The sequence below is a fragment of the Ranitomeya variabilis genome, chromosome 3 (assembly GCF_051348905.1).
Source record: "Ranitomeya variabilis isolate aRanVar5 chromosome 3, aRanVar5.hap1, whole genome shotgun sequence".
In the NCBI taxonomy this organism is placed as follows: Eukaryota; Metazoa; Chordata; class Amphibia; order Anura; family Dendrobatidae; genus Ranitomeya; species Ranitomeya variabilis.
This window is the reverse complement of record NC_135234.1, coordinates 615,470,794-615,492,827: the sequence shown is the minus strand read 5'-3', so window position 1 is coordinate 615,492,827 and position 22,034 is coordinate 615,470,794. Positions and strand designations below refer to the sequence as shown.

General features: G+C 42.8%; 1 protein-coding gene across 3 annotated transcripts in view; it reads left to right on the top strand.

Moving 5' to 3' along the window:
- The window catches only part of ERICH6B (glutamate rich 6B), a 412,645-nt gene that overhangs the window by 29,158 nt on the left and 361,453 nt on the right, over positions 1–22,034 (top strand). The window contains exon 1 of one of the 3 annotated variants that reach the window (XM_077297365.1): positions 18,708–18,822. The exons of 1 other annotated variant lie outside the window; for it this stretch is intronic. The gene's annotated coding sequence lies outside the window, so the exon portion shown is untranslated. Of the gene's footprint in view, positions 1–18,707; positions 18,823–22,034 lie in introns of those variants that run through there. One more of the 3 variants, XM_077297367.1, reaches the window with a different exon arrangement.

Sequence of the window (22,034 nt, the reverse complement as noted above, 5' to 3'; positions counted from 1 at the left end):
GAAAACGCCCGCCGGTGCATGCGCAGATGGAGATCTCGACACCAAGATCTCGGGAGATAAGATCTCAGTGCTGAGATCCAATCTTCAGAGATCTTGGTGCCGAGATCTCCATCTGCACATGCGCTGCCCCTGGCGGCCATTTTCCTGGAGTCCACCGCACAGGAAATCATGGAACTGTGGGGGGCTGTGGCCTTTTACAAAATGTTGGCAGAGCCCCTCACAGCACCGTAGACACTCACAGCACCACTGGAGACCACCGCAGCACCACCAGGCACCCCGCAGCACCAGACACAAGCAGCAGCCCGGACACCCCCTCATCCCAGCCTGCGGCCTGCAGCAACGGTACCAGTAAGGTATATCCGCAACATAAGATGCACTCCCATTCCTCCAAAAAAAAATTGGGGGAAAAAAGTGCGTTTTATAATCCAAAAAGATATGGTGCTTTTTTTACATAATAGTTTTTATTGTGTAAAAACGCCTAAACATAAAGAAAATATATAAATGTGGTATCACTGCAATCCTGCTGAGCTGAATAATAAAGCTGCCTTATCAATTTTAACACACATGGAATGGTATAAAAAAACACAATTCCAGAATTGCTGGTTTTTGGTCACTCTAACTCCTGAAAATCGGAATAGAACACGGTAAAAAAAAAGTCATGTGCCCAAAATGGTACCAATGAAAATGTCAACTCATCCAGCAAACAGTAAGCCTTCACATGACTCTGTTGGAAGAAATATGGAAAATTATAGCTATCAAAATATGGTTTTTGTAAAAAATGCGTTTGCCAAACATAAAAACGATATAAATCTGGTATTGCTGTAATCGCATCGACCCTGAAGAATAAAGTCATGTAATCACTTATACAGCACGAGGAATGGCATAGAAAATAAATAAAACTAATTCTTTACCTGCTGCTTTGTTCATTATGTGTCTCCCAAAAATCGCAGTAAGGTTCGGGTCACATTTATCCTGTACTCTGTTCTGAGCGCTTACACCAGAGTTTCTATGTAAATCTATGAAATATATGATTCAGACAGAACCCCTGGTGGAAAAGTCCCTACAATGAGGCAAATGTTGGCACTGTGGATGCTGTCTGACTTGTGATCTGGCAGTGTCTGTCTTTTTAAGCATGCAAAAAATTTCGGTCGGCCACAGTTTTGTGCACTTCTGAAAAGGAGGACACCGCTGAACAGCTGCTGCCTTATTATAGTGAATGGATTCTTTGGGGTTTCATCTGAATCACGTCACTCAGAGATTTAGATGGAAACCCTGATATAAGTGCCCAACATAGAGCACAGGATAAATGTGATCCCAAATGTGATGTAAAATGTTCCTAAAAAAGTCTTTAAATCAATCCACAAAAAACGCACTCCGGTCTGTCATCTGTCAATGGAAATTTAAGGGGCTTCCTTCTTACTGGTAACATAAAGGCTCTTGAAAGTAAAATGGCTCTTCGCCCCTCAAAAAAAATGTAGCAAATTCTGATCTCCAGAATCCAAATTTACCCCTCCCTTCTGAGCCCCACTGTGCCTAAACCAAATTTAGTGTCCACATGTTTGGCATTTTTGTAATGATGAGAGCCCACTAATTTACAGGCACATGTCTCCCAAAAGCATGCGCTGGGTACTACAACATACTAGTGATTACAACATACCGGGGACTACAACATACTGGGGACTACAACATACTGGGGACTACAACAATATTCTGCTCATCTAGCACTTAGGGGCTCTGTGTATGCAAACTATTCTAAGAAAATTTGTATGAGGCAAATACCGCTCCGTCAATCCCGAGTTTCATCGTATGGCTAAGCAGTACTGTACAGCCACATTCAGCAGAAATTGTGGGACAAATTTTGCTGACATTTGTACCCACTTCCCCTTGTGAAAATGTAAAATCTGGGACTAAAACTAAATTTGGCTGGGAAAAATTTAATTCTTTTTTCTTTACTGCCCAAAGTATAAAATTCTGGGACATACCTGTTGTGTAAATATGATCACTCCACCACTAGATTAATTCATTGAGAGGTGTAGTTAGAAAAATGAGGTCACTTATGAGTGGGTTCTGCTGTTCTAGCACTTCGGGGGCTCTACCAGTGGGTCATGGCACCCGCAAACCATAATAGTAAAATCTGGACTGTAATATGGCACTTTTTCCCTGCCTCAAAAGTAGTTTTTTGACAGCATATGGGGTATTTGTGTACTCAGGAGAAATTGCACAACAAATTTTGGGTCCGTTTTCTCCTGGATTTGTTGTTAACATGAAAAAATTGGGGCTAAAACAACATTTTTGTTGCACAAATATATTTTTTTAATTTTCACATATCAACGTTGTAAAATTCTGTGAAGCACCTGGGAGTTCAAGGTGCTCACCACACATCTAGATAAATTACTTGAGGAGTATAGTTTCTAAAATGGGGTCACTTGTGGGGGTTCCCCTTTTTAAGCACATCAAGGGCTCTCCAAATGTGGCATTACACTCGCAGACCATTCCATCAAAGACTGCATTACAATTTGTCACTCTGTTCTTTCTGAACCCTGCCATGCACTCAAATGGTAGTTTTTCCCCACATATTGGGCATCTGCATACTCAAGAGCAATTGAACAACAAACTTTGGGTTCCATTTTCTCCTGTTGTGGGAAATATTTGATTTTTTACTTTTAGAGCTCAAAGTTAAAAACGTCTGTGAAGCACCTGGAGGTTGTAGGTGTTCGCCATACATCGAGATGCATTCCTTGAGTGGTCTAGTTTCTAAAATGGGGTCTCTTGTGGGGGATTTCCACTGTTTATTGACATCAGGGGCTCTCCAAATGGGACATGGCATCCACTAATGGTTTCAGCAAATTTTGAGTTCAAAAAGTCAAATGGCGCTCCTTCCCTTCTGAGAGCTGCCGTGCACACAAGCAGTAACTTTCCCCCACATATGGGGTATCGGCATACTCATTTTCTCCTGTTACCCTTGTGGAAATAAATTTGTTTCGAAATAAAAAAAATTGTGAAAAAAAACTGAAATGCAAAAATTTCTTTGAAGCTCCTGAAGGATTAATAGACTTCTTTAAGTGATTTTGAGCACCTTGAGGGATGCAGTTTTTAGAATGGTCTCAATTTTGGGTATTTTCTGTCATATAGGTCCCTCAAAATCACCTGAAATGTGATGTGGTTCCTAAAAAAATGGTTTTGTAAGTTTTGCTAGAAAAATTAGGAATCACTCACCCTTCCGACTTCATAACAAGAAAAAATAATGTTTAAAAAGTTGTGCTGATGTATAGTAGATATGTGGGAAATGTTATTTATTGACAAGTTTGTGTAACATAACTCTCTGGTCTAAGGGCATAAAAGGTAAAAGTTTGAAAATAATGCTCAAGTCATATCAAACAAATTTAACCACTATCACAAAGTACAATATGTCACAAAAAATATTCTCAGAATTAATTGAAATTGGTCAGAATTGTTCAAAGCGGTACTTGGTTGTGAGATATGGCGCCTGAATGTAAAAAGTTTAAAACTTGTTATCCTTTTGCTTATCAGTGCATATTTATAAATACATATGTGGTCAATACAAAGGACTGGCATATGATTTATTCCTTCCTAGGACCTTACAGAGGACATGGGGACATCCATTATATGTGGAGGAAAGGCGATTCCAGTAGCTAAACAGGAAAGAGTCCATTACCATTAGAGCAGTCAGACTGTGGAATGTCTTACCATAAGAGGTAGTTATGGAAGACACTATTTAAGCTTTTTAAAAAATGCCTTTATGTTTTTTTCATAACAAATGACATTGTGGGTTATAAATATGCTAGTGGACGGGTCATCAATATCTGTGCTGAGGAAAATCACTTTAACTGGGCTCTACCTTAAAAAAAAAAATGAAGATCATCAAATTAAAGCCATTCTGCAATTTATCTTCCCATAATGTATTCTTGAATACAAATTCAAGGTTATGGTATATCAGAAAAGTCAGAATTATCATAGAATTGATACAGAATATTCTAAAACTCTTTACAGCATCTCTGAATTAAAAAAAAATAAGTCTGTTTGTTCAAAACTAAACCGTAATGCATCCTTAAACGCAGAGAGTTTCTTAAGAGATACTTCCATGAATTATTCAAAAACATGTTTTATTATACTTGAAAACTTGGTACACCGAGTACATATTCTCTTATACAAGTTATTTCAATCATGGAAATATTATGAGACCTTCAGCAGCTATAATTTGAACATTTTATTACCCTTGAAGATGAAATGGTTATACCTCAAGAAAACAGAAAGAAATAAAATTCCACTTTTAGAATCTAATTTCCTGGGCTTATCCACAAACATAAGAAAGAGGAGGAATAAATGCTCCAAGTTTCAAGGTCATTTTCATCCCATCATATTACTGCCATTGTATGTTTTTTTCCCAGAATTAAACATTTCATTCAATTACTTCTCAACAGTTTTAGATTTGGACCCCTTTTGAACTCCTCTCCTATTGAATTAAAATTCCTGCCTGGCATACTCAATTTATGCGGGCAGTGATATCTCAGGAGTTCAGAGCTAATTGAGTTAGATTGATTCCAAGGCAAAGAAGATGACTACACATGCTGAAAAGACATGAAAAAAAAAGCTTTTAAGAAATTAAAATATCAACCAGAAGGCAGAGCAAGTCTGGGCTAATAAAACCACATACTGTACATTTCCTCCAAGCAGCGGTTTCAAGAACTGCATTAAACTGTCACAGTCTGTCCAGCTAAGTGATGACACACAAAAAACTTGCCATTTCTCATTTTTAACTACAGTAAAAACATGTATTTTTCACAGCTACTCCAAGTGTATGGAAGGAGCTATTTTAAGAAACTGAACAGGGGATACTAAAAGTTTATTGCTGCTGTAGCATTCTAGAAAAAAGCCAATCGCACTGTGTTTAACAGCTGTATGCAATCTGGATAATGGTTATTTATATATGTGTACAATATTCACTAATGACTTTTCTAATGAATGTCATTCTATAAATACTGATATATACAATGATTGTTGGGATTATTCTCTTAATGATCCATAAACATATTATATGCATAAAGTTCAGTCTGTTCTGTGGAATACACTTTAAATCAGTAGGTTTTGCTGTGTGTACACTATTTCTAGAGACTTGCTATCCCCAAAGAAAGAAAACCAACGAAAAGGAGTGCAAGGCACAATAGCTATAAAAAATATATTGATCCAATCTTATTAGATAATTGTTACAATAGTACATACAAAGTTAAGACACAAAAATACTATAAACTAGTGGGTACTGACATAATTAAATCACAAATCAATAAGTACATCAACACAAAAAGTACATGGAAGAAATGCAGTCACAGTATTGAAAGTGGATACTTAATGGGAAATATGACTGTTGACTGGTGGTGAAGTTATGTGTATGCCACTGTGCACTCTTTTTTAGGTTTACTCTTACTTGACAACCTCTTTTACTTACCGTATATACTCTTGTATAAGGCGAGATTTTCAGCACTTTTTTGTGTGCTGAAAACGCCCCCTTGGTTTATACACGAGTCAATTGTCCAGAACGCTGGCAGGGGAGTGGGAGCAGCAGAGCAGCGGCAGGAGCCGGTGGCTGTAGCACAGTGACAGCTGCAGCTGCAGCCGCAGGCTAACAGAAGACATCATACTCACTCTCCGTCGCTGCATCTCCGTCCCAGCATCTCCGTTGTCCCGGTGCCGGCAGCTCTCCTCTCATGTGCTGAGCAGTCACATGGTACCACTCATTAAAGTATTAAAGTAATGAATATGTACTCCACTCCCATAGGCGTGGAGTACATATTCATTACTTTAATGAGCGGTACCACGTGACCGCTCAGCACAGGAGAGGAAAGCTGCTGGCAACCGGACAATGTAGATGCAGGGATGTTCAGCGACTGTGCGAGGAGGGTGAGTATGATGGAGGGAGTGAGTATGATGGGGGTGGATGTGAGCCATGCATACAAGGATGGGAAGGGGTGAGCCGAGCAATGTGGGACCAGGGGAACTGAGCCATGTGGGACCGGGGAGCTGCACCATGCAGGACCAGGGAGCCGAGCCATGCGGACTGGGAGAGCCGAGCCATGCGGGACTGGGGGAGTCATGCATACAACAGGATGTTCATCGACCGAGCGAGGAGGGTGATTATGATGGAGGGGTGAGTATGACGGGGGGTGGATGTGAGCCATGCATACAAGGATGGGATGGGGTGAGCCAAGCGATGCGGGACCAGGGGAGCTGAGCCATGCGGGACCAGGTAGCCGAGCCATGCAGGACCAGGGAGCCGAGCCATACAGACTGGGGGAGCCGAGCCATGCGGACCAGGGGAGCCAAGCCATGCAGGCTGGGAGTACAGAGCCATGCGGGACCGGGGGAGCCATGCATACAACATGGGGATCCACACATACAAGGACAGGGCAGGGGAGCCACATACCAGGACAGGACGAGGGAGCCATATACCAGGACAGGATGGAGGAGCCACAAACCAAGAAAGGACAGGGGGAGCTACATACCAGGACAGGACGGGGGAGCCACGCATAGCAAGACAGGGATGAGGGGACAATATACTTGAGTCAATATTATTATTATTTATTTATATAGCACCATTGATTCCATTGTGCTGTACATGAGAAGTATACTGTATATTTTCTGGTTGATCCATCAGCACACCACGTCCATTAACTTTTTCCTTGGACCTGGTTCCTATTAAGTATCCATTTTCAATGTTGTGACTACATTTCAACCATGTACTTTTAGTATTGATCTTCATATTTATATGTGAATTAATTATGTCAATACCCACCAGTTTATAGTATAATTTGTATCTTAACTTTGTATGTACAGTTTTAAAGATTATCTTAGAAAATTGAATCAATATATTTTCTATAGATCCTGTATATAGCATTAAAGGAATATAAGCACATTAATTAAGGGAAAGGTAGTAGGAGATGTGTAACTGGCGTGTTCTTTTAAATCTTGATAATATACCACAGTTGTTACTATCATGCCTTTAATATAATTGAAAACACTAATTTTGTTAAAGCCTTGTACAGCTCAGAAGTCTGTGTAAGAAAATCAATTAAGAGAATTTGTCTCACCACATAAACTTTTAGTTAGATCAGTCAGCCGCTGTTTCTCCGGGTAATGGACTTCCTCTAGCGTGGCACCAAAAGACCTGCAGCTACAGTGATAACAGCTTTCATTTCACATATTTTACATTTTGTGAAGAGAAAAGTGCCATAACACCTCGAGTAAAGCCGAATCATACTAATATCTGAGAATATATCAATAGAAAAAAGAAAGCAGCACCATAGAAAAACAGGTAAAAGAAGCAAGCTTCAGGGTAGTGACTCCTTATTAAATTCACAAATAAATCAAACTAATGTCAACACATAAAATTTCAGCAATAAAGAAAGCATTGGTTTATTCACCCTTGTGGTATGCCAGCTGTATTATCTTTCTCATACCAAGAACGTCTCAAGCAGACTATAGAGTCGAAACGCTGGGTCAATAAACAACTTTTCTATAGTGATGAAATGTTATAGCTTTACCAATTTTTTTTCAATTTACATGTAAATATAGGTAGATAAATGTGTGTTTAGACAGTAAAATGTGTTTAATCTGGCATTAGAAAGACAATAATAAAAAAGGACATTTACCCTTTATTTATGACTGTCCAAAACGAGTCAACCACCTGACAAAAGAGCAAAACACTTATTTGTTGGGAGAAATGATCTTTGAAGCTTTCTTAAAAAATGATTGCTCTCAACAACAGATGATGCTGTGTAACCTAAATCTGTGCTGAAGAAAACAATGACATCTTACGTGCACAGAGTGATTTATTGCTGATCGTTAACAACAGGCAATCAACAAACATATGGCCAATTGGTGATCATTGAACGGCTGCCATCGGCCAAAGTAATCAGGCCCTAGGTGTAAGGATTATAGATAATTTAATTAATTTAATTAAAACAGTTGCTAATCGACATTTCAAGAAATTTTTCAATCCCTCGAATTTAAACAAGTTGCGATTGGATCATCATAAAAAAGTTGTTTCACAAATTACTGAATATTGCAGCCAATGGTAGAGCACACATGAAGTGAAGTGCAGTCACAGGGGTTTCTCCATAATGCCTTACAGCTATCACTTCACAAGGTCTGGCGCATGGAATCAAGAGGGTACTAGAAAAGGTAAGGGAATGTTGTGCCCATTTTTGGTTTTACAGCCTAGGGATAGGAGGTCAGGGTCTACAGCTCATTATTACAGATAGAGATATAATTAACCCCTTCACGACCTTTGAAGTATATGTATGCGAGCTCCAACATTGAGCCCGCATCTTTCACAGCACATGACAGCTGATCTGATCAGTTGTCATGTGCTTCCAACAGCCGCAGATGGATCCAAGATCCATCTGTGGCTGTTTACCAGTTAAATGTAGCTGTCAATCGCCATGCAGAAGCGCGTCTCAACAGTCCCGGCCATCGTTGGCCTTGTCACGTGATCTGGTGCCACCGATGGGTTGTCAGAACCGCAAGGGGTCTACATAAGACCCCGTGCCTGTCATTGGGAATCTCCTATGAACACCGTCTGTTGGCTGGCATTCATAGGAGATTGTGATTTTTGTTTTAGATGATAGTAGCTTCCAGTCTCAAAATGGAACTATTGACGTCAGTAAAAATAAAAAAAAAAAGTTCAAAAAAACATGAAAAAATAAACAAAAAATTCAAATCACCCCCTTTTTACTCCATTGAAAATAAAACCAATAAAAAATATACATATTTGGTATTGCTGTGTTCAGAAATGTCAGGTCTATCAAAATATTAAGCAAATTATGTAGATCGGTAAAATGAAATAAAATGCAATAACAGGCGATCAAATATCAATTCTACCCCAAAATGGTATCAATAAAAATGTCAGCTCTGGGCACAAAAAATAAGCTATCACCCAGCCCTAGATCACAAAAAATGGAGGGGCTACAGATCTTGGAAAATGGAAACATGAGCAAATCTTTGTTTCTTTGGATTTTTTTTTGCACCACTCAAATGAAAAAAAACTATACATGTTTGGTATCTGCATACTCGCATTGACCTGAGGAATCATATTGCCAGGTCAGTTTTACCATTTAGTGAATATAGTAAAGAAAAACCCAAAAACTAATTGTGGAATTGCACTTTTTTTGTAATTTCACCGCACTTGGATTTTTTTTGCATGTTTTTCAGTACCCTACATGGTAAAATCAATATAGTCTTTCTAAAGTACAATTTGTCTCACAAAAAACAATCCTCCATCCAGCTATATCGATGGAAAAATAAGAAAGTTATTGCTCTTGGAAGAAGAGGAGCAAAAAACTAAAGCGCAAAAACAGGAAATCGCAAAGTCGTGATGGGGTTAAGGAGAATCTATCACCACATTTGACCTATCTAAATTATTAATAGCCATTGCAGAGTATTAGATCAGCGATCAGGGCAGTGAAAGTTGAATGCCCATACTGAGACAAAGTAAAAAAGTAAAATCTACATTTTTCAAAATGGTAAAAATATTTAAAAAAATCACAAAATAAAGAATAAAATGACAAATAATTTACAGTTGTGTGAAAAAGTGTTTGTCGCCTTCCTTATTTCCTATTCTTTTACATGTTTGCCACACTTAAATGTTTCAGATCATCAAACAAATTTAAATATTAGACAAAGATAATACAAGTGAACACAAAATGCTATTTTTAACCCCTTACTGACATCGGACGGGATAGTACGTCCGATGTCAGCTCTCCTACTTTGATGCAGGGCTCCGCGGTGAGCCCGCATCAAAGCCGGGACATGTCAGCTGTTTTGAACAGCTGACATGTGCCCGCAATAGCGGTGGGTGAAATCGCGATTCACCCGCCGCTATTAACTAGTTAAATGCCGCTGTCAAACGCAGACAGCGGCATTTAACTACCGCATCCGGTCGGGCGGCCGGAAATGACGTCATCGCCGACCTCCGTCACATGATCGGAGGTCGGCGATGCTTCAGAATGGTAACCATAGAGGTCCTTGAGATCTCTATGGTTACTGATCTCCGCCAGCTGTGAGCGTCACCCTGTGATCGGCGCTCACAGCACACCTGCATTTCTGCTGCATAGCAGCGATCTGATGATCGCTGCTATGTAGCAGAGCCGATCGAGTGGTGCCAGCTTCTAGCCTCCCATGGAGGCTATTGAAGCATGGCAAAAGTTAAAAAAAAAAAGTAAAAAAAAATGTGAAAAAAAAAAAATATATAAAAGTTTAAATCACCCCCCTTTCGCCCCAATCAAAATAAATCAATAAAAAAAAAAATCAAATCTACACATATTTGGTATTGCCGCGTTCAAAATCGCCCGATCTATCAATAAAAAAAAAGCATTAACCTGATCGCTAAACGGCGTAATGAGAAAAAAAATCGAAACGCCAGAATTACGTTTTTTGGTCGCCGCGACATTGCATTAAAATGCAATAACGGGCGATCAAAAGAACGTATCTGCACCGAATTGGAATTATTCTTAGTAAAAGCTTCAACCCCGTCCACAAAAAAAATTCACACTCAGGTCCATCCTCTGTTAACGGAAATATAAGGGGCTTCCATGTTACTGGTAACACAAAGGCTCTGGAAAAGTGAAATGGCTCCCCCCCAAAAAAAATACAGTGAATTCTGAGCTCTCAAATCCAAATGTCCCCATCTCTTTTGATCCTCTGTGTGCCTAAGCCACATTTAACATACATGTTTGTCAGTACTGTAGGGATGAGAACCCACTTAATTTACGGGGTGCATGTGTTAGGGGTCAAGTTCCCACCTCTGCACAGGGGAAATCTCGGGCCATCTCCACTGTGGTCTCCCATTCTTCTCCTGCTGCAGTGGAGGCTGCTCAGCGGAGACGTCAGTCCCAGCGTCTCACTCAATCTGACTCTGTGAGGAGGATTACTGCTGCTTTTCCAGATTTTGCCATTGAAGTCAGTGCTGGGCAGCGGCGAGCAGACGCTTTTGGGACTAAGTCCTGCTTTTCTCCTTCTGAGCATGCCCAGGGTAAGATCTCTCATTGGAGATCGAGGGTTACATGCTTGGATACTGCAGCAAAGCCCATTGGTCCTCCAGGAAGGTCCTGAAGGTGCTCAGGCTTTGTGGCAGCTTCTCATTGGTCCTTCTAGGAAGGTCTTGTTCTGGCTGCAGCTATAAAAGGCTCACATGGCCGCACGGCCATGCGCTAGTATCTTTCTAAGTTATGTGCTTTGCGCCAGTGTGGTCATGTAAGATTGTGTTCGGGGACCCAGCTGAAATAAGCCTCTAGAATGCTGGCACCTCCGGCGAGGAGTTTGTGTGTTTGTGTGTATTCAGGGACCTGGCTGAAATAAGCCCCTAGAATGCTGGCACCTCCGGCGAGGAGTTTTGTGTGCATGCATGACCACTGACTGCTCTCTGTTGGGCAGTTAGCCTGTGCTCCTGTGAAGTCTAACAGGGCGCAGAGCTTTGCTTTCACGGCTGCTCTGTGAGTTAACAGAGCTAGCCAATATCGCCATATAGTGCTGCCATTTGCTAGCAGCAGGTTTTCCTGCACGGTGGATCCCGGGCTGCGAACGCATCAATAACAATAAAAAACTATATTTTCTCGGTGCGTTCCGCTAGCCCTAACAGTATACTAGCGCCAGGGTCTCGCTAGTAAATGGCAGACATCAGTGTCTACAGCGGTACATCCAGCAGCTGGAGGGTAGGTTGGCGGCTCTAGAGCATACAACCTCAGCTGTGGACGTCACTGCTGTCGCTGTTCAGGCTGCAAGTGCAGCTGCAGCCAGTTTGTCCGCAGTTTGCTGGTGACAGTAAGCTATGTCGAGGATTCGTGAGCCAGTGCTCCATACATCTCGAGCTCCTGGCTGCACGTTTTCCTACGGAACGGGCAAAAGTGGGATTCATTTTGTCTCTTTTGTCGGGCAGGGTGTTGGAGTGGGCAACGCAGCTTTGGGAGCGCAATGATCGTGTGGTGCAGAGTGCTCCTCTCTTCCTGGATGCTCTGAGGCAGGTCTTTTGGGACCTCGTGTCACTCACGATACTGCGCTCCAATTGTTGGCAATTACTCAGGGTTCGTCCATGATCAGCCAGTTTGCCGTTCAATTCCGGACTCTAGCCTATGAGCTAGAATGGCCAGATAAAGTCCTTATTCCGGTGTACTGGAAAGGACTGGCTGATCATGTAAAGGATGCCTTGGCCACCAGGGAGATTCCCGCCACACTGGAGGAGCTCATTTCAGTATCTACCCGCATCGACCTCCGTTTTAACGAGCGGAGGTTGGAGCGGACCCAGTGTAGGCAGAGGTTTCGGCTGGCTCCCACCTTCGCCAAACCTCTAGAATCTCCTGTTCTGGTGTCCGACTCCCATGAGGCCATGGAGGTTTCTCAAGCGGGACCTAAGTCTCAGACCGCTCGAGTGCCTGTGGTGTGTAAAAATTGTCAACAACTGGGACATTACACTAACAAGTGTCCACAGCGGTCGGGAAACGATCGCGTCTAGTGTCCATAGGAGGAGGTTCACTAGACACAGCGGCCTTTTCCACCAAGCTGTCCTTTAAAGGGACAATTCTGTTGGGCTCATCCACTCTTGCAGTTGAGCTTTGTGTGGATTCAGGAGCAGAGGGAAATTTCATGTCCTCTGCTTTTGCTCTGCGCCACGCAGTACCTCTGGTGATGCTCACCAAACCAGTAACTGTTAGAGTGGTGAATGGGTCGACACTTCCGATACAAATCACACACCAGACTGTCCCTTTCACATTAGCCATGTCCCCATCCCACCAGGAGATTATTTCCCTTCTTGTCCTTCCCGAGGGAATGGATGAGATTCTGCTGGGAATACCCTGGCTCCGTTTCCACTCTCGACATATTGAGTGGACCTCTGGGAGGATATTGGGTTGGAGTGAATCTTGTAAGGGCAGATGTGTGAAAGAGTGCGTTCAGGTTTCCACCACTGAGATACCCACAGATCTCTCTTCTCTTCCCGAATGCTATTGGTCCTATGCAGACGTTTTCTCCAAAAAGGCTGCGGAGACTCTTCCGCCTCACCGTCCCTATGACTGTCCTATAGATCTCTTGCCTGGAGCAGAACCTCCTCGGGGACGTGTCTATCCCCTCTCTCTCCTGGAAACGGAGGCTATGTCCCAATACATCCAGGAGAATTTGGCAAGAGGGTTCATTAGGAAGTCAGTGTCACCTGCAGGGGCGGGGTTCTTTTTCGTTCATAAGAAGAACGGAGAGTTACGTCCTTGCATAGATTACAGGGGTCTTAACGCCATCACCGTTAAGAATAAATACCCGCTGCCCCTGATTTCTGAGCTTTTTGATAGGCTACGGGGAGCAAGGGTATTTACCAAATTAGATCTGCGGGGTGCTTATAACCTGATTCGCATCCGTGAGGGGGATGAATGGAAGATGGCGTTTAACACCAGAGATGGGCACTATGAATATCTGGTGATGACCTTCGGGCTCTGTAATGCTCCAGCCGTTTTCCAAGACTTTGTCAACGACATCTTCCGGGATATGCTCTCCACCTCGGTTGTAGTCTATCTGGATGATATTCTCATCTTTTCTCCAGATATTGACTCCCACCAGAGAGATGTTGGCAGAGTCTTCGACCTCTTACGGGCAAATTCTCTCTATGCAAAGTTGGAGAAGTGTATGTTTGAGCAGGAGTCTTTACCTTTCCTGGGCTATATCATCTAAGCCCAGGGATTGGCTATGGATCCTGCCAAACTACAGACTGTGATGGACTGGCAAGAACCCCATTCTCTTAAAGCGGTGCAGCGCTTTATGGGGTTCATTAATTATTACCGCCAGTTCATTCCCCACTTCTCAACTTTGGTAGCTCCCTTGGTAGCCCTCACCAAGAAGGGAGCAAATCCCAAATTGTGGTCAGAAGAGGTCTCCAGGGCCTTCTCTTCTATTAAGTCTCATTTTGCTAGCACTCCTATTCTACATCGTCCCGATGTAGATAAGCCATTTATCATGGAGGTGGATGCCTCATCCGTTGGTGCAGGAGCAGTCCTCTTCCAAAAGGATGCTCAAGGTCGGAAGCATCCTTGCTTCTTCTTCTCCAAGACCTTCACACCAGCGGAGAGGAATTATTCCATCGGGGACAGGGAGTTGCTAGCGATGAAGTTGGCTTTCTCTGAGTGGAGACATCTCTTGGAGGGGGCTCGTTTTCCCTTTCAAGTCTTCACGGACCACAAAAATGTATTATATTTGCAAACAGCTCAGCGGCTAAATTCTCACCAGGCCAGATGGTCCTTGTTCTTCTCCCGGTTCCATTTCACCCACCATTATCTCGCTGGGGAGAAGAACATTCGTGCTGACGCCCTTTCTCGCTCTGTTGTGTCATCTGAGGAGGAGGAAGGAGAGCCTCAGCTTATTGTCCCTTCTGAGAGTCTGAGAACCATAGCTCCGGTTTCGCTAGAGTCTGTGCCTCCGGGCAAGACTTTTGTACCCATTAATTTGCGACCGGAGGTTCTCTCTTGGGCTCATTCATCCAGGGTGGGTGGAAACTTTGGGACAAAGAGGACGTCTGAGCTTTTGGCAAGGACGTACTGGTGGCCACATATGGTCCATGATGTCAGAGATTATATTCAGGCGTGTGTCTCCTGCGCCAAAAATAAGTCTCCTTGACAACGGCCAGCTGGGTTACTCTATCCCTTGCCGGTGGCAGACATGCCCTGGGAAATGGTCGAGATGGACTTTGTGGTGGGTTTGCCCAAGTCTCGTGGCTGTACCATCATTTGGGTTATCACTGATCATTTTTCCAAAATGGTGCATTTGTTGCTGCTTCCACGGTTACCTTCTGCACGGGCCTTGGCAGTGTTGTTCATAAAACACATCTTCCGCCTACACGGTATGCCAGACAAAATTGTCAGTGACCGGGGTCCCCAGTTTGCGTCTCGGTTCTGGAGACAGCTTTGTCATCTTCTCAGCATTGAGTTAAATCTCTCTTCCGCATATCATCCTGAGACGAATGGGTTGGTAGAGAGGGCCAACCAGACCTTGGTCACATATCTGCGACATTTTCTCTCAGCCAGGCAGGATGACTGGGCATCCTTCCTACCGTGGGCGGAGTTTGCGCTGTACAATGCTGTAGCCGACTCCACTGGACAAACCCCATTCCTCCTCAACTATGGTCAGCATCCGCGGGTACCTGTGCCTATGCCCGTGTCTTCCGCTGACTCCAGGGTGGCAGACTGGGCTGTGGAAGCACGGGATATTTGGGACCGCACTCAGGATGCCATTCGGGCCTCCAAGGAGAGAATGAGGTCCTCCGCCGATGCACATCGGCGCCCCACTCCGACCTTTGCTCCTGGTAACTTGGTGTGTCTCTCCGCCCGTAACATCAGGCTGCGAGTTGAGTCCACTAAGTTTGCACCTCGCTACTTGGGTCCTTTCAAGGTCCTCGAACAGGTTAACCCTGTGGTCTATTGTTTAGCCCTTCCGCCACGCCTGGGTATCACCGACACCTTTCATGTGTCCCTCTTGAAACCTGTATACATGTCCCGGTTTTCCGAGTCATCTGCTGGGACATCGGGTTAGTCTACGGATGATTACGAGGTGAACGCTATTTTGGGGTGCAAGGTGGTACGTGGCAAAAAATTTTACTTGGTGGACTGGAAGGGTTATGGTCCTGAGGACAGGTCTTGGGAGCCTGCAGAGCACATTCGGGCTCCGCAGCTCATTGCTGCCTTCGAGCGTAGCGAGGGCCCATGTTAGGGGTCGAGTTCCCACCTCTGCACAGGGGGAATCTCGGGCCATCTCCGCTGCGGTCTCCCATTCTTCTCCTGCCGCAGTTGAGGCTGCTCAGCAGAGACGTCGGTCCCAGCGTCTCGCTCAATCTGACTCTGTGAGGAGGATTACTGCTGCTTTTCCAGATTCTGCCATTGAAGTCAGTGCTGAGCAGCGGCGAGCAGACGCTTTTGGGACTAAGTCCTACTTTTCTCCTTCTGAGCATGCCCAGGGTAAGATCTCTCATTGGAGATCGAGGGTCACATGCTTGGATACTGCAGCAAAGCCCATTGGTCCTCCAGGAAGGTCCTGAAGGTGCTCAGGCTTTGTGGCAGCTTCTCATTGGTCCTTCTAGGAAGGTCTTGTTCTGGCTGCAGCTATAAAAGGCTCGCAAGGCCGCACGGCCATGCGCTAGTATCTTTCTAAGTTATGTGCTTTGCGCCAGTGTGGTCATGTAAGATTGTGTTCAGGGACCCGGCTGAAATAAGCCCCTAGAATGCTGGCACCTCCGGCGAGGAGTTTGTGTGTTTGTGTGTATTCAGGGACCTGGCTGAAATAAGCCCCTAGAATGCTGGCACCTCCGGCGAGGAGTTTTGTGTGCATGCATGACCACTGACTGCTCTCTGTTGGGCAGTTAGCCTGTGCTCCTGTGAAGTCTAACAGGGCGCAGAGCTTTGCTTTCACGGCTGCTCTGTGAGTTAACAGAGCTAGCCAATACCGCCATATAGTGCTGCCATTTGCTAGCAGCAGGTTTTCCTGCACAGTGGACCCCGGGCTGCGAACGCATCAATAACAATAAAAAACTATATTTTCTCGGTACGTTCCGCTAGCCCTAACAGCGTGTCTCCAAAACAACAAGCTGGGCGCAATGTACGGGCACTACAATGTACTCGGCAGAGTCGGCACTACAACATCAGATTTGTAATTTTCACTCATCTACATCTATTGCTGTTTGTTTCTGGAAAACAACAATAGAGTCAAAATCGTCACTATGCCTGAAGATAAATTCACAAAAGGGTATTATTCCCAAAATTGGGTCACTTGAAAGGTGATTCAGCTCTTCTGGCAGTTATGTGCTCTGTATAAGAAGTCCAAAAACTATTCTAGGAAATCTGTGCTCCAAAAGTCAAATAGCGCTCCTTCACTCCCGAGTCTCAACGTGTGGCTAAGCAGTACTACACAGACACATATGAGATATTACCAAGTTCAGTAGAACCTGTGTATCACATTTTGGTGCCGTTTTTATCAATTTCCCAGTGGGAAAATCTAAAATCTGGGGCTAAAACAAAATTTTTGTGGTAATAAACGAATAAATGTGTAATTATTTTTTTCTTTGCCACCCATTGGCTTTGCTCTGTGCCTAGTTTTTGACCACATATGGCGTATTGTCGTACACAGGAGAAATTGCGCAACAAATTGTATCATGCATTTTCTGATGTGTACCCTTGTGAAAATGAAAATTTGGGGCTAAAGCAACATTTTTGAGGGAAAAATGTCATGTTTTTATTTTTACCGTGCAACGATATAAAATTTTGTGAAGCGCTTGCAGGTTCAAGGTGCTCACCAAACCTCTAGATAAATTCCTTGAGGGTGTAGTTTCCAAAATTGGGTCACTTGTGGAAGGTTTTCCCTATTTAGGCACATCAAGGGCTCTACAAAGGTAAAATGGTGCCCCAGACCATTCCATAAAAGTCCGGGCGCAAAAACCTTGCTCCTTCTTTTCATAACTCAGCAGTGTGCCTAAACAGTAGTTTCTCACTACACATCGACATACTCAGGAAGACTTGTACAGAAAATTTTGGGGTCAATTTTTTCCTGCTACCCTTGTGAAAATGAAAAATTTGGGGCTAAAGAAATATATTTGTGAGAAAAATGTCATTTTTTTTTTATTTCACCTGTAGATAAATTCCTTGAGGGGTGTAGTTTCCAAAATGGGGTCACTTATGAGGGTTCCCCTGTTTAGGCACATCAGGGGCTCTACAAACATGACATGGCGTCCAATATCTATTTTAGTTAATTTTTCACTCCAAGGTCAAATGGTGCAACTTCCGTTCTGTGTACTCTAACAGTAGACAGCAAAATGAAAAATTTGGTGCTAAAGCAACATTTTTGTGGGAAAATTTATTTTCATTTTTCCTTTCCACATTGCTTTAAAACCTGTGAATCGTTTGAACATCTTGAAAAACTGAGAGGTGCAGTTTTTAAAATGGTGTCACTTTTGGGTATTTTCTGTCACATAGGCCATTCAAAGTCACTTCAAACGGGATGTAGTCCCTAAAAAAATGGATTTGTACATTTTGTTGGAAAAATTAGAAATTGTTCATAAACTTTTTATCTTTCTAACAAAAAAAATAGGTTTTAAAAATGATGGAGGGAAATGTTATTTATTAACTATTTTGTGTGATGTAACTCTCTGGTTTAAAGGCAGAAAAACGAAAAGTTTGAAAATTGCGAAATGTTCACAATTTTCTCCAAATTTATGATATTTTCACAAATAAACGCCAAAAAAAAATCAACCATAAAATACATTGTGTCAAAAATTGTTGTAAAAAACAATCTCAAAATCACTGGGACCTATTGAAGCGTTCCAGAGTTATTACCTCATAAAGTGACACTAGTCAGAATTGGAAAATTTGGCCTGGTCATGAAGGTGAAAACTGGCGACACCGGGTGAAAGAGATAAGGTGCATTGGTTGTTACAATTATTTTTTTTTATAAACCTGCTAATTTCTCTAAAATCATTACTGCTTGCAACCAATGTAAAACTAATTTGTGACCAACAGATATTACATTACAATAAGAAATATTCTTTTAATGCATAAAGCAAACTAAGGAGCATGAGAGCGTATGTGTTCTTTGGAGTTATAGCAGACAGGCAGGACGGACAGCTCTGCCATGGAAAGACGCAGCAATCTGGAGAGACTGACTTGGTTGTCATGGGGACAGGACACACAACACGAGCTGAGAGGCGAGAACCAACTAGGATAATAAGACCATAGGAAACTTCCACAAGCAGAGGAAGGGCGAGGAGACCAGGAATCATGCAGAGAATCAAGTCAGGTGAAAGTGATTTTACTATTCTTATTCCATTACCGCTGATAAAATCAGACCACTTTTAGGGTAATGGCAGAGGCGCTAATGTAAATGATTGCTCATAAGACGTCGTGGCGATTTCACTTTTCTGAAGTTTTAGTGTTGGTTTGAGACTAGTGTCTGTTACCTGTTTACAGTAAAAGAAAGAGATTATCAATTATTTCACAGGAACATGTCATGGACAATATAGTGATTACATTGTAGGGAAACATTCTGAAAGAAAAAAATATCTCTAATCAATGCAAAATCTGCAGCATAATTTTAGATGCTGCAGGTTAAAGGGTTTTTTTAATGTTTGCAAAGTGGACCCCAATCAACTGCAAGTATGTAAAATTACAAAATCAGATGATACTCACCCTCTGCAACTCCTGCACCGACTCTCCACCACTGCTCCAGTCTCTATGTGTTGGCTGCAGCGGTGACATCATTTCCACAGCGCACATCACCATTGCAGCCAATCACTGAGCACATCAGGATGTCTATATTGGCAAAGCCACTGAGCTCATTGATTGGCTGCATCGGTGATGCACGAAGTTGATGTGATGTCACCGCTGCAGCCAAAATATAGAGGCAGGAGCAGTGGCCAGTATTGGAATGGTTATGGTTGAGTACCATTTCATTTTGTTATTCTACATGCAGACAAGCCTTTGGGGTCCGCTTTGATAAAAGTGAAGAACTCCTTAAAAGGATAAATGTCTGTCCCTACATAATATACTGCTAATTGGCACATTCTATAAAAGGGAACCTGTCAGCTGATACATGGTGCATGTATCTGCCATTGGCTATATCATCACAGCCATGTATGTTTGTCTCTGAAACACTGGGCCGCTGTGGCAAAATGAATGCTGTCATTCAAAAGTACAACTCGTACCATAAAAAATAAGCCCTCATATGTTCATGTAGACATAAAAATAAGAGTTATGGTTCTGGGAAGAAGGGGAGGAAAAAATGAAAATGCAAAAACAGAAATTGGCCCTGTTGTGAAGAGGTTAACTAGAGGCTGCTGATGGAACTGTCTTGTCACTTGCACCTCCATCAGCTGCTGATCTTCTCTTAATTATACATTATTAAGTAGCATTTAATGGTGTTTGCAACACAGTTATGAAAGTAAATAAAAACTGAAAAACGCCTTTAAAGGGAACCTGTCACCCCAAAAATCGAAGATGAGCTAAGCCCACCAGCATCAGGGGCTTATCTACAGCATTCTGTAATGCTGTAGATAAGCCCCCGATGTATCCTGAAAGTTGAGAAAAAGAGGTTAGATTATGCAGATGTGTAGAAAAAAGGAAACGCTGCACTCACCGATATTGCGAACGACAAGTCTTCTTTATTCAAGATTCATGTAACAACATCTTCACGGCACCTCCTATCCCCTGTGCCGTGAAGATGTTGTTACATGAATCTTGAATAAAGAAGACTTGTCGTTCGCAATATCGGTGAGTGCAGCGTTTCCTTTTTTCTACACATCTGCTACTTCGATTATTTATTTCCTTGACGCTAGCACCTCCGTTGCGAAGCACACCTGTGTGCCAGCGTGTGTCCGATTTGCCCTCCGGTTGATGGGTAGTGCCGCTGCCTCATTTCTTTTGCTACAGAGGTTAGATTATACTTACCTGGGGGGGGCGGTCCGATCCGATGGGCATTGTGGTCCAGTCTGGGGCCTCCTATCTTCATAGGATAACGTCCTCTTCTTGTCTTCACGCTGCGGCTGCGGCGCAGGCGTACTTTGTCTGCCCTGTTGAGGGCAGAGCAAAGTACTGCAGTGTGCAGGTGCTGGGCCTCTCTGACCTTTCCTGGCACCTGCGCACTGCAGTACTTTGCTCTGCCCTCAACAGGGGAGATAAAGTACGCCTGCATCGGAGCCACAGCGTGAATACAAGAAGAGGACGTCATCGTAAGAAGATGGGAGGCGCTGGACCGGACTGCAGCAGGACCGCCCCTGGGTGAGTATAATATAACCTCTTTTTCTCATCTTTCAGGATACATCAGGGGCTTATCTACAGCATGACATAATGCTGTAGATAAGCCCCTGATGCTGGTGGGCTTAGCTCATCTTCGATTTCCCTTTAAATTTCAGCAATAAAGAAAGCACTGGTTTATTACCCATGTGGTATGCCACCTGTATTGTCTTTCTCATACCAGGAACGTCTCAAGCAGACTGTAGAGTCGAAACGCTGGGTCAATAAACAACTTTTCTATATTGATGAAATGTTATAGATTTGCCAATTTTTTGGTGGGCTTAGCTCATTTTCGATTTTGGGGGTGACAGGTTCCCTTTAAGTCTTAGTGTACTGTACTATAGTGGTGGTTGAGAATATCTTCCTGATACAATTCCATACAGAGTATAATACAGGAGAGCACCTGAACTTTTCAGGCATTTCCTAGACATAGTCGTGGACTTCAATCATCCAGATGCAGTCCAAAATATGAAACTTTGGAAATCAATGATCCATAAGAAGTCCAGAATATGAAACTTTGGACTCTATGTGACCCAAAACAGGGTCCAAGACGTGGTGTGAACCAAGCCCAAGAGTTAAGCCAGACATATTGTAATAATGATTGTAATGGCTGAATAGTTAATTTGTCAATTTGTCTGTGTACTAGGTTTCTGTGCTGCACATGTTGATCATTTGACTTTACATTCTGAGTATTACTAAATATAGTAATGGGTTAGAATCTAAACACAGAATTGCTTAGCCGTAATAATGATTAAAAATCTACTTTTTTGCTATTCTTACATGTCCTCATTCACAACGTATATAGTCTGGCTTTTTCAACTTCTTTTCTCCCTACCTATGTTAAAAGCCTGTACATGACACATAATACATAAAATCCTCACGTCCATTATGTAGAGCTTTTCTTATTGAGCAATATAATCTACCATAAGCATAATTAAGGGTTAATCACAGCAAGCAACGCTTACTGACAAATCCTCCAGGATTAAAACAAACACAAAGAAATAAATATTCTATGAATGGGAACATGGACAAATAGGACTATGGAGTGAAACACCATGCCAAGTCTCTTTATAAGTAGCCTTCTGCAGCAGCTATAATGATGTCCCCAATGTCTTACATTATATGGACATTATATGGCCTCGTAAACCCTACATTCTGGTTTGATCCACTATGTGTAGGTGTAATTTATTAACTGAGTAGTATTACATTCAGACTTTACAA